A 6816-nucleotide genomic window follows, 5' to 3' on the forward strand; every position below is an offset into this window, starting at 1 on the left:
CCTGGGTGTGTCAAGGGGAAGGGGGAGGGAGGGCCCGGGGCGTGGCAGGAGCCGAGGGGTGGGGGTCGGGAGAGGCCCAGGTGCGAGGAGCAGCCAGGGGACCGGGGTGTGGCGGAAGGCTGGGGGGCTGGGGGGCTCAGAGCGCGTCCGCGGGAGGAGGGAACCGGCGCCAGGGGCTAGAGCGGAACGTGCCCGCGAGGAAGTGCCCTGTCCGTGACAAGGACGCCTGGCTCCGGCTTCCGTGCGGGCAGGGGGTCTCAGCCTGTCAGTGCCCACACGCACCCCCGACTCACCTTCCACGCCGCAGCCTCACGCGCGAAGGGACGGGGGCCCGCAACGCACTCAGACAAAGGGGGCGCCCCGCCTCGTCTGCGCATCCGCCAATCCCGGGGAGCCCCGCCTCCACAGTCCCCGCCCACACCCCCGGGCCACCAGTCCTAGCGTGCGACATCCCCCAGTGCGGTCGTCGGCCCCGCCTTCCCCGCCGGCGCCATTTTCCTGACTGACAGCTCCTCTGCGCGCGCCGGAGCCACCAAGAGCCGAGACCTCCGGCGCGCCTAGAGAGGCCACACCGCGCCCAGGCCTTGCACGAACCGCACTTCCGGCGGTCCTGCGGAAGCTTGTAGTTTGAACCGGAGCGTCTGTCCTGCGTCGCTGTTTCCCTAGGTTTCAGGCTTCTGTCCCCGTCGGGCCCTTTACCGCCTCAAGCCGTGTATCACCCCTGCCTGAACGTGCTTTCTCGTGCTGTGCCCCGGGACCGGCGAGGGCTTGGCGGTGGTTGTCACGTGTGACAGTGAGCGCCTCTTCGACCACCTGCGCTGCTGTTGGGCTTTGTGGGGGGTGTCGAAGCCTGCGCCCGGGAGGGGGCCCTGGGAGAGGCGGCTCAGGCAGCCCGGCGGCCCGAGGACGCGAGTTCCGATGACCTCAGGCAGCGGGCGTGCTGGGATGGGAAGAGAAATGAAGTGCGCTGGGGGGGACCGTCCCGTTCGGTCTTTACTTTTTCTTTTTAGCTTCTTATAGAAAGTAGTTCTAACACGTGTCCATCAAACAACTGGAACAGTTACCCATAACCAGTCTCTTGACCTATTTCCTTATCTAGTTACTTCCTTCCTCAATCCCATAAAGGCCCTTAAAAAGGTAATTAGGAAACCATTATCCTTTATTATCAATCATCAAGTAGCCAGTGTTCAGTCTTCTGTCTCATACCGTTTATTTTTAATTGGTTTGTGTGAATCATGATTCACACTGATGAGCAGAAGGCAGAGGACAAAGCAGAAGCTGACTCCCCCACCCCCCTACCCCCCATGGGATATGGGATATATGTGACATTCCTCAGGCACTCCTGGCTGCCCTAAAGGGAAAACGGTTGATTTAAAGAGATCACGATCCTGCAAGACAGGAGTCTCCCTCAGTTTACAAAAGTCTTAGCAATTTACAAGAACAAAGCATTTCTATCAATAAGCTAGCTTCCAAAAGGGAATGTAGATAAAATTAAACGTCTTTATAACCTGCACCCCATTGACAGATACTTGAACCGGGCAAAGTGAAATGTGCCTCCAAGAAGCTCCCAACTATGTTACTGTTAATGCCTCGCTAGAGGGAAAAACAATCTTAGCTTGACAATGGGAAGGCCTCTGGTCTTCAGCATACAAAATTCCTTTTGAAACCTCCCTTTTTCTTACCTCCTCCAATTCCCAAGTATTTAATGAGCCACACCTCGCAAACCCAGGGCAGCTTTTTCTGCTCGTGTTCCTCTCCCCTTGCCTTAATAAACCATCTTTTTGCACCAGAGACATCTCAAGCATTCTTTCTTGGCTGTCGGCTCCAGACTTCACCCCACCAAACATCACCTATATTCAAAACCCCATCAAAACTAGGAATGCACAATGCATTTGGTCAACAGACTTACATTTTATCTTTTTTTTTTTTTTAACTAGAATGTTGTTTTTAACGTTTTAAATCCAGTAGAGTTAGCATACAACGTTATATTAGCTTCAGGTATACAGTAGAGTGAGTCAACAATTCCTTACCTTACTCAGTCCTCCTCATCAAGATAATTGTACTCTTAATCCCCTTCACATATTTCACCCCCCACCCCGTTTGTTCTCTGTAGTCAAGTCAGCTTTTTAATTTGGCTTTCTTTATTTCTTTGTTTTGTTTCTTAAATTTCACGAGTGAAATCACTTGTATTTGTCCTTCTCTGATCGACCTATCCCACTCAGCGTTAGTGTCCAGATCCATCCATGTTGTTGCAAATGACAAGACTTCATTCTTTTTTATGGTTGAGTAGTGTTCCGTTGTGTGTATTATATACACTGCATATTCTTTATCCATCAGCAGGTGGACACTTGGGCGGCTTCCGTATTTGGGCTATTGTAAATAGTGCTGCAATGAGCATAAGGGTTAAATATCCTAATCTATAGCTTCCTCCCAGTTTTTTTTTTTTTAAATCTCTTTGAAATTTATCAAAGTCTGGTCATGCATCCTGTGGAATTTCTCATATTTGGGATTTTTGCCATTTGTGTCCTTGTGGTGTCTTTCTGTCACTGGAAGTTCCTATAAATTTAGAGGTGGAGACTAATTAGATTTTGCATTGGCACACAAGACTACTTCCTCAGTGGGCATTATGTATTTCCAGGAACATTCACTGCCTCGCTGTGTTTCACTAAGAGTTTGCAAAATGGCGACATTCTGGTATTAATAACCGTCTGCATTTGTGGGAACAGTTCCAGAAAGACAGACTTCCCCCTATCAGTTGTTTGGCATTCATACAGGACAGGCGAGTTTAAATGCTTAATTATTGCCTTTGTTTACGAGCTTTCAGAATAATGAACTGGTTTTCTGTCATTCTTCAGAGGTAACCAATTATGTTTCTTTCTATTATCATTTGAACTCAAAGACTTTAACATATTTGATGTATTTTAGTCCATTACAGTTTTTCAAATTAATAAGCATTGCATCTTTGGCTAGTAGAAGTCTCTAAGTTCACCCTGAGTCTTTCTGATGCAAGCCCTGTGATCATTGATCACTTACTTGATTTCTGATAAGACAAGATATTCCAAGCTCATCTCCCATAATACCTGGGTCCCTAGGGTCAGCATATTTTTTTCAAGAAACCCTAGTCCTTTCCAGTGGGAAATGGCATTTGGAGTACACAGCTGGGGCTCTAGGAGTGCTCATTGCCACCAGGTTGGTCATTATGTCTATGTCTTTTCAGAGGACAAAGCTAGGAAAAAATTTTAATGTAAAAATACATCATGAGTTCACACTGATATTTCAAATTCAAATTTAGGGCTAGGTGGTTATTAACTTCTTTATATTTGTATCTCTTTTTCTACTGTATTAAAAATCTTGGATCCTGATGAAACCAGACAGGGAGACAAACCATAAGAGACTCTTAATCATAGGAAACAAACTGAGGGTTGCTGGAGGGGTGGGGATGAAGGGATACGGTAACTGGGGGATGGGCATTAAGGAGGGCATGTGATGTAAAGAGCGCTGGGTATTGTATAAGACTGATGAATCACAGGCCTGTACCTCTGAAACCAATAATACATTATATGTTAATTGAATTTAAATAAAAATGTTTAATAAAAATAAAAATCTTGGATCCTGATTATCTTAACACAATTATTTATTATTTATATATAATTGTGTCAGGATAACAATGCCATCATTACTAGCAGTATGATTATTGAAAACAGTCTAACATTCTTTTGTAGTTCTTTCTGTTGTTGGGATATAACCCATTTAGTATATTACTCTGCTTTAAAGTAAATTAAAATAATTTGTTTCTGTGGGGTTAACTCTATATACTGGTTCATTTGTTTCATTTTGCTTTTCCTCTTTAGGGTTAAGTTTTTCAGGGTTATTATTTTTTTTTAAGATTTTATTTTTAAGCAATCTCTACACCCACCATGGGGCTTGAACCCACAAATCTGAGATACATGATCCACTGACTGAATTAGCCAGGTCCCCCCAATTTTTCAGGTTTTCATGTAATTTTGTTTTATGATTATGTAAAACATTTATATGGCTCCAGTCAAGTCTACAAAACAAAGCTCATTCAGAGAAGTCTGGCTTCTCTCCCTGTCCCCACCAACCTGTTACCTTCCTCTCCCTATTGGTAACCATTTATTTAAAAATCTGAATAAATTTCAATGAACAATAGCACCCTGTACCTACTGTTCTGCATTTTGGCTTTTTTTCACTTAACTGTATGCTGGAGACCTCTCAGCAGCAGCGTCTAGGAATGTTCCTTATTCCTTTTTGCAGTGGTATACTCCCCCTCTTGTGTGAATCTACCATAATGTATTCAACCAGTCTGCAATTACTGGACATGTGCATAGTTTCCCATCTTTTGCTATTAAAAGTAGTGCTACAGGGCTCCTGGGTGGCTCAGTCAGTTAAGCGTCTGTCTTTGGCTCAGATCACGATCCTGGAGTCCTGGATCTGACCCTCTCCCCTCAAGCGCTCTCTCTCCCTCTCAAATAAATAAATAAAATCATTAAAAAATAGTGCTACAATGAATAGTTTTGTGCAGGCCTCTGCATAGTTTTCCCTGTTTAATTCTGAGATAGATTCCTACAAATTGGTCAGTGGGCATTTGTTTTGTTTCATTTTAAAGATTTTATTTATTTGAGAGAAAGAGAGAGCACTTGTGCACAAGCAGGGGGGAGGGGCAGAGGGAGAGGGAGTAGACTCCCCACTGAGCAGGGAGCCCGACGTGGGGCTCGATCCCATGACCCAGGAATCATGACCTGAGGCAAAGGCAGATGCTTAACTGACTGAGCCACCCAGGTGGCCCACTCAGTGGGCGTTGGTAATTCGTTTTTGCTGTGTGTTGCCTAGTTCCCTTCCATAGGGTAGCACCATCTTGCATTCCCACTGGTGATGTTTCCTCACAACTTTGTAAATAAATATTTTGTTAAATATTTGGAATTTTGCCCATCCGAGAAGAAATGACATCTCAGTGTGACTTCTTTTTGCATCTTTGTGGGCGAAGTCAAGCATCTTTTCATATATTTAAGCACTGTTTTCACTTATTTGTCTGTGACTTGCTTCTTTTCCTAGTTGGTGTTTTCTTACCTCTGGTTTTAGAAGTGCTATTATGTTAACTCTTTGTGACATAAGTTGCAGATATGTATATATATTTAAAGATTTATTTATTTATTTTAGAGAAAGAGAGAGCACGAGTGGGAGGGGCAGAGGAAGAGAGAGAGGCTCAAGCAGATTCCATACTGAGTGCAGGGCCTGGCATGGGGCTTGATTCCACCAAGATCATGACCTGAGCTGAAACCAAGAGTCAGACACTCAACTGACTGCATCACCCAGGTGCTCCAAGCTGCAGATATTTTTAATGCACCAATTTATCAATTGTTTAAGATTAATACATTACAAAATAAGCCCTATAGAGTCTTTTTTGATGCAACTGTACAAGTTATAAAAAGCAATTTGGTAACAGAGAAATGGTTACAAGGAATAGACTTGGGGTATCTGGGTGACTCAGTTGGTTAAGTGTTCTGCCCTTGGTTCTGGTCATGATCCCAGGGTTCTGGGATCGAGCCCTGCATTGGGCTCCCTGCTCAGCGGGGAGTCTACTTCTCCCTCTCCCTCTGACTTCCAATAAGTGTGGAGCTGGGCGTGGGGCTTGATTCCATGACCCATGAGATCAGGACCTGAACTGAAACCAAGAGTCAGTCACTCAACTGACTGAGCCACCCAGATGCCCCACATTTTTCTAGTGTTTAATGATATTGAGTGTCATTTCTTGCTGTTATTTGCCAATATATTCTTTAGTGAAGTGTCCATTCAAATCTTAAGCCCATTTTTTATTGGGTCATTTGTCTTCTAATTGAGTTGTAGGACTTCTTTGTAGGATGGGCTACAGGTCATTTGCTGGGTATATGTTTTGCAAATATTTTCTCCCAGGTTGTTCTTTCCCTTTTTATTTCATTCGGGGGAGCAAAAGTTTAAAATTTTGATGAAGTCCTATTCACTGATTTCCTTCCTTGAAATGTCATGCTCTTTTGTATCCTATTTAATAAGTCTTTGCCAAAGTCAAGGTCCCTAGGTTTTTACTGTTTTTCTAGAAGTTTCTACTTTGCATTTTGGTTGATGATAAATATATTTGATTCCTCCCCACCCCCCCTTTTTTTTAGTTGGTGGACGATATCTTTTAATTTTTATATATGGTGTGGTGTAAGGGTTGAGGTTCATTTTGTTGCTATAAGGTTATTCAATAATAGTCCAAGCACTGTTTGTTGAAAATACAGTCCTAATTTTAAAATAACTTTTTATACATTAATTTTATAAATGATATCTGTAATATGAGTTGCAAATATTTCCTCCAGTTTGTCATTTGTCTTTTTACTTTATGTCGTTTTTAATCACACAATTATTTATTTCTGTGTAGTCAAATTTATCACTGTTTTCTCTTACTGTTTCTTGATTTTGAGTCCTAGTACAATTTCCCTAACTTCCAGGTTCTACAGGAATTCATGTTTTCATCTACTACTTGTTTGGTTTTATTTCTTTACATTTAAATCTCTTCCATTTAGAATTTATTTTGCTATATGATGTGAAGAATGGATCTATTTTTTCCCCCAATGGCTATCTGGTTATCTCGACACTACATATTTTGAAGTTTATCCTTTACCTCATAGTCTTGATAGGATTGGGGATGCCACCTTTTTCTTATATCTAATTTCCATATGGGAATGGTCTTTGCAGCTGATGTTCTAACATGTGGAAAGGCCAGAGCCCAGCCCATGGGCACAGAAGAAGACATGCAGAATAAGCCACATGGGGTACCTG

At 43.2% G+C, this 6816-nt stretch overlaps 1 protein-coding gene across 2 annotated transcripts in view; it reads right to left on the reverse strand.

The window, feature by feature from the left end:
- The window catches only part of ZNF250 (zinc finger protein 250), a 21681-nt gene extending 21282 nt beyond the window's left edge, over positions 1–399 (reverse strand). The window contains exon 1 of one of the 2 annotated variants that reach the window (XM_034668838.1): positions 294–399. The gene's annotated coding sequence lies outside the window, so the exon portion shown is untranslated. The remainder of the gene's footprint in view (positions 1–293) is intronic. The other variant, XM_019802663.2, reaches the window with a different exon arrangement.
- Between the last annotated feature and the right edge of the window lie 6417 nt (positions 400–6816).

The sequence above is a fragment of the Ailuropoda melanoleuca genome, chromosome 9 (assembly GCF_002007445.2).
Source record: "Ailuropoda melanoleuca isolate Jingjing chromosome 9, ASM200744v2, whole genome shotgun sequence".
NCBI lineage: Eukaryota > Metazoa > Chordata > Mammalia > Carnivora > Ursidae > Ailuropoda > Ailuropoda melanoleuca.